Consider the following 12,263-nt stretch of genomic DNA (forward strand, 5'->3'; position numbering starts at 1 on the left):
CCAGGTTTTGACAGGTTTATTTTTTGTTATTTCTGATGACACTCACTCATACAGCCTATTTTATTTATTGTTAAGTGATTTTTTTAAACTGTGAGTTTTCCTCTAATTATGCAACTTATGAGAATTCTGAAAGGCTAATGTAGGGTGACTTTCTGCCACTGAAGATTTGTTTGCTTCAGTGAGCCAAAGTTGCATACATATACTCAACGACTTTAGCTCCTGTGGGGCATCCTGCCTTACTGTTCAGCATCCCTACCTTGAAGACAATGGCCTAGGTGTCTCCTGAGCCCAGGGCTGGTATTAGAATTGGGGAACCTTAAATTGTATATTTGTTTCCTGGGATTATTCAGGGTTTAGCTCACTGTTCTTTTTATTCTTCCCCTATATATCTTAATCTTTGGAGATTTTCTATGTTTGCTTTTGTGTTCAACTCTAATTTAAAAAGCAAGTATGTTGTAGTTATGCAGGATCAACTTGCATTACAAGAGGAGGACCATTTGGAACATCTGTCCTACCCTCCTCTTAACATCAAAAGTCAGTACTGGGCTTATTTGATCACAAATAGGCTTCTTCTAGAGCCCTACAGCATTTTTGGATTAGAGAGTGCTTATTGTAGAACTTCTAGCATTGGGGTTAAATTGATTCACTTTATTTTTCCTGTATTCTAGGCTTTTTTGAACCTCATAAAATCCAACTATATTGTCAGATCATTAAATTATTATAATAAATTGTGGACAAAACAAAATACTAATTTGTATCTGAAAAGCAGATCTAGGTTTCACACTTATGGTCTTCCTTGGGAAAATAACTTCCGAGAAAGTTGTAGATATGCTTTATAAAGTATTTCCCAGTTTTATACTCCTGGCCCATATTGTCTAAGATTACAGAGAAAGACAATGCATGGAAAGAGTACTAAATTTGGGGTGAGAGAAATAACTGTGATCCTTAGTTTAGACACTATGTATATGATTTTCAATGATGTAATTAACTTCAATGAGTCTGTATTTCATTTGTATAATGGAGATAATTTGTTTCACACATAAGAATTAAATTCAACAAAATAGTACATGTTGAGTTACCTATGAAAATGTCCAGTCAGGAGAGCAGTATATGCTATCCCCCAATACTCCTCTTTGGCATAAAAATTATCTTGAGCTGGTTATTCTTAAGCCACAACAGACTTTTTAAACAGCAGCAGACTTAGGAGAAGCTCTGAATATCTAGTAGAAGTTGTCCATTTTATAAACAACATGCATAGTTATAAGGGAAAATGTCCATTTATTAGCGTGACTCCCTCTCTGTACCAGGAAGAGAAAGATCACTAAATCTTTAGACACGCTTACCAGTGGAGAAAACTACTCTATCCCTGTTTATTTTGCTTTGCCTAATAATGTTCCATAACTGGCTTATCCCTTCCTTTTGCAACATCTTCTTTTGTCTTCAGCTGGTATGTAAGGTATTGTTTAGTTGCTAAGTTGTGTCCAACTCTTTGCAACCCCTTGGACTATAGCCCACCCAGCTTCTCTGTCCTTGGGATTTTCCAGGCAAGAATACTAGAGTGGGTTGCCATTTCCTCCTCCAGGAATTGAATCTGCATCTCCTGCACTGGCCGGTGGGTTCTTTACCAGTGACCCACCAGGGAAGCCCCATGTAATATGTGGCTTGGGCCATTTTGGGAGTTAGTTTTCCACGGGTATCACCAAGGTATACATGTTATTAAATTTCTGGTTTTTCTCCCCTGTTAATCTGCCCTTTATCACAGTTGTCTCCACTAAGAACCTAGAAGTATAGAGGGAAAATTATTTTCCTCCCCAGAAGTTTTGAAAGACCCATCATGGGACTTTCTGAGGCAACTTACTCACTCTGGAGCCTGCAGATGGGATCCTGGAAATCTGGTAGAAGCCGGCAAAAAGTAAAAAGTTTTACTAAAGTCAAATCTCCCAAGTCCCTATCTGTATACCCAGTTTAGACAAGAGGGTAAAAATTTCTTGTCCCTCCTGTCAACTAAAACGTGTTTAGTTACAACCTGAATGTAGGGCTTCCCTCATAGCTCAGTTGGTAAAAAATCCACCTGCAATGCAAGAGACCCCGGTTTGATTCCTGGGTCCGCAAGATCCCCTGGAAAAGGGATAGGCTACCCACTCCAGTATTCTGAAAAGTAGAAAGCTCCTTTATTTGTTAGGAATGTTTAGGACTCCAAACCTGGGGCGGGGGCAGCATCGCAGTAGCTCTGAGAAAACTGCTCCAAGGAGGCAAGAGGGACCGTCAGGCTATATACAAGTTTGCAACAAAGGGAGCAGGCACTATAAACATCAAAGATCAGGTATCAAGTTAAGGAATTTAGCATTCTATGTATGGGAAGGTGCAAGTCTCTGGGCTCACTGAATTCATTCCTTTCAAATGCACCTCAGCTATCTGGGGCTAATCCTGTTTCCTTGTTCACCCTGCGTCATGCATTCCCCCAGCTCCTCAGCAATCCCCTGGGGGTGGCAGCATCCTCTAGATTACAGTTCTGGGAGCCTGCATTCACCTTTGAAGGCCAGAAATCGCTGATGGTTGTGACATATTTCTTGTTTATTAATATGGCAGGAGATATTTTCATTTCACACTTGCATTTCAAATTTAGATTAGAGAAGAAATATTGGTGTGAACTAGTTTCTTGGGTATAGCAACTAGTGAAGAGCCCTTGGAGGAGGGCATGGCAACTCACTCCAGTGTTCTTGCCGGAAAAATCCGATGGATAGAGCAGCCTTGGCGGAATATATATAGTCCATAGGGTCACAAAGAGTCGGACACGACTGAAGCAACTTAGCACACACAAGCCAATGAAAGGCTTTTTGGTTTGAGTCACTATTGAGATAAATATACCATTGAGTATTCTACTTGTCAATGGGCAGATGATGGATCTTTTGAACTGGAAAGACTTCCTTATATGAAAAAAATTTTTTAACAACTGTCTTATTGGTACCTATGGAAAGATAACACTGAAAAGAAGACACAAAAGTAGTAGTATGGTATTTAGCTTTAGGATTTCCTTAACAGGATGAAATTATATAAAACATCCTTTTTCTTACTTCAGTTTCAAAAGATCCTACCACATTTATAGGAGTTGAAAACATCAGCGGACAGTCACATTTCCATTTACAGGGAACTTGCCTGGCTGCTAAGGTGTGTTCTTTCATTATAATACTGTAGTTAACAGAAAAGTCAGATGGTCCCCTGGGGAAAACACTTCTCATAGAGGTAACAGATCAGCAAAATTTCTCCCAGGTCCATTTACAAATGATCAGGACATGACTCGGGGAGGTTGATGTTAAGATGCTGGTAGGAGCAATAGCAGAGCTTTTCATCCTAAGGTGAACTGGTTGAGACTGAACGGTACACTCAGGAAAAAAGGTAAGCATTTTTACAGACTTTACAAAGGCATACCACATTCAACCCTGAAGTTCCAAAACATAGGATTCTTTTGATTTCCATCTTGGTTGAAAATCTTGATAGAAAAGAAGGAAATGGAAGACAATGTATTTGGATGGACAGGTCAGCCCCTTGATATAATTCAGGCTACAGTCCAATTCTCTGAGGAATTAAAAACAATTGTCTTTGTCTTTAAAATCTTTACAAAACCAGAAATGTAGCTGTAGAAGCAATTCAAAAATCCAGCTATCCTTACCAACCCTCCAATCTCCCTATTGATCTCAAAATGCTTGCAGATATTGTAGATTAGGACATTGGAAGCAGAATTGTCCTGCACTTGAGAAAAAGACAAAATTTTTAATTTCCCTAGACTTTAACAGTATCCCCAAAACTTCATCTTAGAGGAAACTTGTACACTTTCTCTGTGCCTACCTTGTCTATTCTAGGAACTGATAGTCGTTTCTTTGAAATGTAAACTTCAAGGAAATCATTATCATCTAGAGGGAACAAAAAAGGAGCTATTTAGAAATTGAGCAAGTAAAAAAATTTTAATTTCTTCTCCACAGGTATTAGTAAAAAAGCTTCCATCTGAGCAGGTAAACTTATTCCATCTGCCAGAAACACAATTTGGATCCAACTATTTTTAAAAATAAACTAGTGAGTTTTATATTGGACCTGACATATGGCTAAAATTTTAGAATCAAAGCTATACTGTTTCTCTTTGTATCTCTCTATATGATTATGTGTATCTCTAAATGTATGTTATAGATGTGGTGTATTTCTATCTCTATATGATATTGTCAAACATAATTTGTCAAAACTCTATTTAGTCAGCTTGAAGGAAAACACTGCATGGACTGGATAGTCCAAGACTCACAGAAATACAGAAACTAACCCTACAATGTTATTTTGAGTACATGTGATCTGGAATGCGTGTGAACGTGGTAAGTCGCTTCAGTCGTGTCTGACTCTGTGTGACCCTATGGACTGCAGCCTCCCAGGCTCCTCTGTCCATGGGATTCTTCAGACAAGAATACTGGAGTGGGTTGCATGCCATCCTCCAGGGGATCTAGAATAATCTTTGGTAAATGAAAGCTAGTTGAAATTTGTTGGTTTAATTAAAATGATATGTTTTCAGTGTTATTAGCACAAAATATAATGCATACATACAACTTTTATTCTACCTGAGTTTAGTACTCAGCTAAGCTCATGTCTTACCTGTTACAAAAACTGTCAGTGAGAGAAAAATAATGATGGTTAATTTTGTCTAATATTTATGAAAGTTTCATAAAGAATTGAAATATTATTATTAATAATGAATTATATAGTTGTAAGTAGACTTTTTGATAATGATTGAGTTTTTATATGTCTCCTTTAAAATCTTATAAAGCTTCCAAAATCTTTTTAGTAACTCAAAACCTTAAAATTTTGCTAAATTAAAGGATGTAGATTCATTGAAATCTATATCATTTCTAAATAAGATAGCATTTTGAGCATTAGATTTTCTGTAATAAAAAATAGATGAGCCCAAAATGTTTGGGTCTCATGCCACATCAAAAAACTGTACTATTAGAAAGGAACACTGTTATTATAACAGACCATTCACAATTGTTTATTCTGAGGTTTGAGTAGACATGAAGGTTTCCATAGGTTAAGGATTCTAATATATGTAATTAAAACTACTAGCAATAGTAAGAGAAACTATTCCATCTCTGAATACAAGGTAAGTAGGGTATGTTATTGGGTAGCAAGGTATGAGACATGGAGCTGTGTTTTTGTTAAGGGAAATGAAATTTTTGTCTTTAAGAACAACTGGCTGTTTCAAAATGGAAAAGATGAGGCTAAAGAACAGCCTAAATGGATATGAACAAGTTGTGAAGCGAGAATCTTACCTGGTGTGGTTAAGCTAAAACTGAATTATTATAAGGAGCTTTAAAAACAAGCTTTAATATCAATATTTGTACTTCTGTAAGACTATAACTTTTCTTTCATCTACTTAAAGGACAATGTTTTCTTATTGGGTGGGAAAACCTATGGGTGTAGGAATCTCAGGATATCTTTATTAGATACCTAATTGCTTGCACTATATAGGTCTAACTTTGGGAGCCCACCCACAAGGCTGCCTTCTCAAATGAGGCAACTGTTTAACTGACCTATTTCAAGACTAAAGGGCTGGTTCAATGAAAAATGGAGCTATCTCTTAACTCACCTTCTGTACTATGATACTCCTTGGAGAAATTTCGGTAGCAGGGCGGGAGGTGAACAAATGTGCCACCCCCGAATAAGCCTCATTGGTATATGGATTATCTTGAGGTGGTTATTTTTAAGAAACAGCAGACACAGGAGAAGCTCTGAAAACAAGTACAAGTCACCCTTTTGTAAGAGACGTCTCCTCTTCTGCTGTACTAGGCAGAGAAGAATGACTGAATTTCTAGGAATTCTTATCAATAGAGAAGGTAACCACTTCACATAATAATTATACCCTTGTTTACTGTGCTTTGCCTGGTAACCACGTAATTGGCTCCCTTGGCTTACCTCCAACATCTTCTTTTGTCTTTAGTTGGAGATGGTATTTAAGGTGATGGCTTGGGCCATTAGTGGGAGTTACTCGGTCTTTCTAGGTGTTTCCTCGGTATATCTCCCATGCATACTCAGTTTTCTATCAGTCTTTCTCAGGTATATATGTTTCGGGTGTACTTTTATCCTATTAGTCTTTTATTACAGAGGTATCACAGCCAAGAACCTAGAAGGGTAGAGAAAAAATTATTTTTTATCTGCTACATATTCATATAATGGACACTTGGACAGTATTATTTTTTTCTTTCCTTCTCATGGCATTTTTGAGCTAATATAGTTACATGTGTGATTTCAAAAACTATATCTTGAATTTTCATTGATACTCATTTACTTCTAAGGAAATCTATCAGCCTTATCTCTGTATTTGAGAGTTAATTTTTAAAAAACAGAGCAGAGTCAAACTCCTACCTATACAAATTAAGTTACTTTCAAGAAATGGGAACTTAGGTCTGATTGTAGTTAAAAATGTGAACAATGCTTATGTAACTTTAGTTAGGCAACATCTGGAGCTGATTTCCTAACTTTGATTAAGAGAACCAGCCTGATGAATCCCAGATGTTTAAACATGGCTGTGTTTCTTAGACTCAGTAAATTATTAGAGCGAATACATGGGAGGAAGGGAAACATTTATAGGAACTAGGTGTCAAAGTGGCCAAGGGGGTTTTGGGGTGTTGGCTTAGTTGTATGTGTGTGGAGGGGGAGTCTAAATGAACATCCCCTTTAAAGTTTTATGCATGTTATTAAGACAAAGGCCCAATCTTTCTTTGATAACCTCACAAGTATGTCTTAATAGCTTCACTCATATTTATTCCTGTGGAAATATATTTTTGAGCATCCACTGTATCTAAAGTCCTGTGGTTAGAAAGATAAATAATAAACATTCCCTCCCTTTGAGTCACTCAGTTTAGTGAACAAGTCAGGCATGTGAACACTAATTAGAATCAATTATAACTGCTATATTGAAGGACTGAGTACAGTAAGTAGCCACATCTTCCAGGGAGGGTAGGATGGTTTCAAAGAGGAGGCAGCTCTGGGCTCAAGATTTCTGTACATTACTTCTGTCAGCTGCATTAAGCTGTACTAATATAATTCAGCTTCCATAGAGTTATATGTTCCATTAGATCATCGGGCCATTTACATGTCATAAAAATACATTTAAAACAGCAATTTCTGAAATTGTACAATAGGAAGATCCCCTGGAGAAGGGAATGGCAACCCACTCCAGTATTCTTGCCTGGGAACTCCCATGGACAGAGGAGCCTGGCCACGGAGTTGCAGAGAGTCAGATACCATGGAGCACACACACATCCTGAGACTTCAGTGTCACAGGGGTAAAAACATGATTATTAAACATGTTGACTTCCCATCATTTGGTGAAGCTTTAAAAAAAAAAACTGAAAAATGTCAGTCGCTCAGTGGTGTTTGATTCTGCAACCCCGTGGACTGGACTCTGCCAGGCTCCTCTGTCCATGGGATTCTCCAGGCAAGAATACTGGAGTGGGTTGCCATTCCCTTCTCCAGGGGATCTTCCAGACCCAGGGATCGAACCTGGGTCTTCTACATTGCAGGCAGTTTCTTTACCATCTGAGCCACCAATAAACATTAACAGTTTTTAGTCTGTCTTTTCACACATTGTGCTTTTAAGTGAAGGAATGCCTTTACCTTGTGCAATCTTTCTGCAATAGATCCTGACTGTTCCCTCTTCCTGAACAGTCTCCTGCGCTTTCTTCAGCTCTTCACCCAGCAATGCTTGCTTAGCTTTCACAACTTGGTTTTAAATGTCGGTTCCCCAGAAAGGACTTCCCCAGTCCTTCTAGGCTTGCTAAAATCCATTCACCACGTATGCCCACATAACACTAGCACACGCTCTTCATCACACTTGTAACTGCATGCTGAGCGTCTGTCTTTCTCACCTGATTACAAAGTTCCAGGAGAGCAGGAACTGTTTGTATCTGTACTCATCACTGTGTTTCCAGCTCATTGCATTCATGCAGTAGATGCTTGCTGAAAAGAAAACATTCAAAATCTTTATCACTAATATTTTATGCTCTACTTACATCTTGCCTGATCTATCTAGAAGACATGTCTTACCTTACAGGCTTCAACACATGTCTATCTGGACAGACTTTCTCATAAATGATTATATCTTGACTTTCAGGTCTCAGGTGAAACCTCACCTTTTCATGAAGATCTTCTCTCACCAGTCTAAATGAATGGGTTAATTTCTACCTTATTTGTTTCCTTCATGATGCTCATCAGGATTTATAGTTATATATTAAATTTTTTCTTGTTCAGTAGCTAAGTTGAGGGCAGGGCTGTGTTACCCAGTACTTAGCCAGGTGTTGACTAGACAGGAAGATACTATTTTTGGGGGGAGAGGGGAATGAATAAAAGTTACATATATGAATTTGATGAATCTCTCTCTAAATATATTTTATGAGTTTCTTAGGCACAGGGGCTATGGTTTTTTATCACTCTTATTCTATATCTAGCTTGCTTCTTTGTATATATATTAGGAGTTCATATATTTTTTATTAAATGTATGTTTTAGTCATCCAAAGAACTTTTGTGATGTGATGTCTTATTATATAAAGGTTGTCATTTTTACTCTATATCTATTAGAAAAAAAAATCAAGATGACTTGCATATCTAAGACAGTAAAACATCAATTACCAAAACCTAACTATAACTTTTATTCAGTTAACTATTAACACCTAGAGTGCTATTGGCCTCTCTGAACAAGACTGAAACCATCTACTCAAGAAATTATATTAACTGGAGTGGCTCTTGCCTCACCATTTCAGGGGGGGTTACTTTTGGGTTCCAGTCCATGATGGGATAATAGGATTGACACTGCTCTCCTTCCCTATTAGAAGTAGCAGCAAATCCAAAATAACCGCCTTTCCAGAGGTCCCCAGGAGCTCAACACTCCGAACGAGATTCCCAGAGCTGCCCTTCTGAATGAGTAAGTGCCCCAGGATGGTAGTTTGGATTGCAGAGCCTGACATCCCCAGGGATGCTAAGACCCATCCTCTCATTGGTGCTCCTGGGCAGGGGCTAAGCGGGGTGTTCTGTTAAGGGCACTGACAGGTACACTGGGATGATGGCCTCTTTCAAACCATTCTTACACTTCATAGGACAGTGAAGGAGGAAAACAAATAATTTTTCTTCTGCCCTTCCAGGTTCCTGTCTGGGACCCTAACCCCATAATAAACGGCAAGTTAACAGGAGAAAAACAAACGGAAGCTTAATAACATTGTTGATGAAAAAATTAATAGTTAATCAAGAAAGAAATGGAAAATTTTATTTGAGCCAACCTGGAGGATTATAACCCAGAAAACAGTCTTTCAGAAATCTCTGAAGACTAGTCTGCCCATTAGAAGTCAAAGCACAGTTGTATAAGTTTCTGAGACAAAGGGATATACTTCGAATGATGTACTGATACTTTACACTGTCCAGATCTCCATGTACAAAGAAGCACATAGTGGGTCATGGGTCATCCTGGCCCCTTACAAGATTAAGAAGGAAGGTTATCTCCTGAGGAGTTGTAACCCTTGATCAGATTAAGGAAGGAATGTTATCTGCTAAGTAGGTCCCGTTAAGGCATGTGTACAAAAAGAAGGCCCAAACAGGTGAAGAAGAAAAAAAAAAATCATGTGTAAAATATTCTCATCTTGCTATAAAATAGGAATTTTATTTCATCAACATGTATACCTCCTGTATATGTGGAAGATACCTAGAAAAACTGAGTAAAACTACCAGAAGTGGCCAAAGCTGCCACCTTAGAATACCATCTCCAGTAAAAGAAAGACAAAAGACATTTTGAAGGGGAGGTCAGCTATGCTTGCCTGAGAAATACCATGGCTAGAGGAGCCTGGCGGGCTACAGTCCAAGGAGTTGCAAAGAGATGGACATGGCTGAGTGCACTCACACACACAAACTATGGAAGGTTACCAGGAAAAGCCTGGTAACAAGGGTAAGGTTTGCTTTGCAGATTTAAGTGGTTGTGGTGAAGAACCTGCCAATGCAGGAGATGTAAGAGATGGGGATTTGATCCCTGGGTCAGGAAGATCCTCTGAAGGAGGGCATGGCAACCCACTCCAGCATTCTTGCCTGGAGAATTCCATGGACAGAGGAGCATGTGAACTATTTAGTCCATAGGGTCTCAAAGAGCCGAACGTGACTGAACCGACTTAGCACACATGCATGCTTCTCCACTGATAAGAAATTCTGGAGATGGAATCCTCCTTCTCTTCCTGGGAGCGAAAGGAAGATGCCCTTACAAATGGAGATTTCCTGTATAAATATAAATGTCCCTTACCAAAGGGCAACTACTATTCTGTTTTTAGAGATTCTCCTGTGTTTGTTGTTTCTCAAAAATAAGGAGTTAAAAGTAATCCTTATGCCAAAGAGGTGTGTCTGGGATGGCATATTCTCTTTCCCTTCAACAGCTTCTGAGGGTGGGTTAGGATTGGGATGAGCATCTGCTTGAATTTTAAGCTAAGAACCATCAGAGGCTTTGTTCTGTTTTCTTTCCAAGGCAATGGGGCCACCCAGTCACACCAGTCTTAAGTAAAGCAACTTCTTAGTGATTCCAAGCGCTTTTCTCTCCTGCAGGTAGGATGCGTCAGTGATTACAGAAAGCACCCCACCTCAGCCACCCACCCAGACTCTTCGAAAAAAGAGCTGGATCTCATTTTCTATTCTATTTTTTTCCCCTTTTAAAGTATCTTTCTTGCTGAGGCAGAAAGGGAAACATTCTCAAGTTTACTCTGTGTTAGGAAAATCCAAATATAGTAATGTTAGATAAGATGAAATGCTTTCAGATGTAAGGTAATGAATGATGCATTTTGAAGGGTACCCGGATATATACCACTCCAAAATATGCCCCTCTGGCATGTGGATTCTTTTGAACTAAAGTAAACTGAGAACAAGCAAAATCAGGAAAACCTCTTTAAAAAGGTATGAGTTTTCCTTTGATAAAGGAAATTTACATTTATAAAGGAAATTCCTCTTCATAGAGATGTCTCCATCTCCAATATCAGGAAAAGATGCAACCACTCTGATTCTGTAGAAGATGATAGAAAAAGTGAGACTGGCCGATGGGGCACCCAGACCGTCCGATACGCTGCCCCAATCTCTATCAATCACTGTAAAAACGGGAACCTCGTATCCAGGGAAAACACAATACCGTCTTAAGAAAAAGGCCAAATCTAGCTGGTTTTAAACTGATTTCCAAAGTATGGGTTCATTAGACCTCACAGGTCTCCTTGTGTGTGCGCGCTCAGTTGCTCGGTCATGTCCAACTCCTGCAACCCCATGGACAGTAGGCCGCGGGTCTCCTTATAATATTCCTATTCTGCTGGTCAAGAAAACTCATACCAGTGAATACTGATTCATTCAGGATCTATGAGCCATAATGAAATCATTCAGGACCTTCATCCTACAGTTCTGAGCCCATATACCTTATTTCTTACTCAAGAGCCACACCTGGAGATGATTAGATTTGAAAGATGCCTTTTTCTGTACAGTAGAAAAGTAATCACAATTGCTATTTGCCTTTGAATGGCAAGACTCAAATTCCAAAACAGGAAGTCAGTGCTGCTAGATGGTATTGCCCCAAGTATTAAAAAATTCCCCTATCCTCTTTAACAAGATTTTGGCAGAAGATTTATGAGTATTACACCTGGAACAAGGTTGAGTAGAGGCCTTCCCAGATAGAATGGAAAAAGCACTGGAAGTGACAGAAGCCCTTCTTAAGGGCATTATCTGTGCTACAGCTTTCTCTCTACTCTTTGGAGTGAACATGGATCTTTTTTGTCCCAGAAATAATAAACAGTAAGTAAAACTTTAGGTATAAAATGGGAACTTCATTCATCATGCAGACCCCAATCTATGGGAAAGGCCAAGAAATGAACCACACCATGAAGAAAATTCTCACCAAATTATGCCAGGAAACTCATCTAAAATGGGCTTGCCTATTGCTCTCCTCTGTATATGGTTGGCCCCTAGAAGTGGGCTAGGATTGAGCCCTGATGAAATTATATATGGGAGACCATTCTCAACTCCTAAGAATAGAGAAAGAAAGAGAAACATTTCTATTGCAGGAGGTAAAAATTAAACAGCAGGTACAACAGATGGATGAACCGTTAAACGCTGTGCATGAGTTTGTGTCCCATAGGTCTCCCCCTCACCTGGAAGCTCCTTTGCATCCCTTCAAAATGGAAGAGAAGGTGCTGCCAAAAGTGTGGAAAGAGCAAGAACCTTAGCAG

At 38.9% G+C, this 12,263-nt stretch overlaps 1 protein-coding gene across 4 annotated transcripts in view; it reads right to left on the minus strand.

Moving 5' to 3' along the window:
• Positions 1-12,263, minus strand: part of ANGPT1 (angiopoietin 1) — a 797,336-nt gene that overhangs the window by 61,431 nt on the left and 723,642 nt on the right. For 3 of the 4 annotated variants that reach the window (XR_014056677.1, XR_014056676.1, XR_014056678.1), the window contains exons 2-4: positions 7,905-7,995; positions 5,950-6,157; positions 3,847-3,911 (exon numbers count right to left, since the gene is read on the minus strand). The gene's annotated coding sequence lies outside the window, so the exon portion shown is untranslated. The remainder of the gene's footprint in view (positions 1-3,846; positions 3,912-5,949; positions 6,158-7,904; positions 7,996-12,263) is intronic. The other variant, XR_014056675.1, reaches the window with a different exon arrangement.

The sequence above is a fragment of the Giraffa tippelskirchi genome, chromosome 6 (genome assembly GCF_054371585.1).
Source record: "Giraffa tippelskirchi isolate mGirTip1 chromosome 6, T2T-mGirTip1v1.2.pri, whole genome shotgun sequence".
In the NCBI taxonomy this organism is placed as follows: Eukaryota; Metazoa; Chordata; class Mammalia; order Artiodactyla; family Giraffidae; genus Giraffa; species Giraffa tippelskirchi.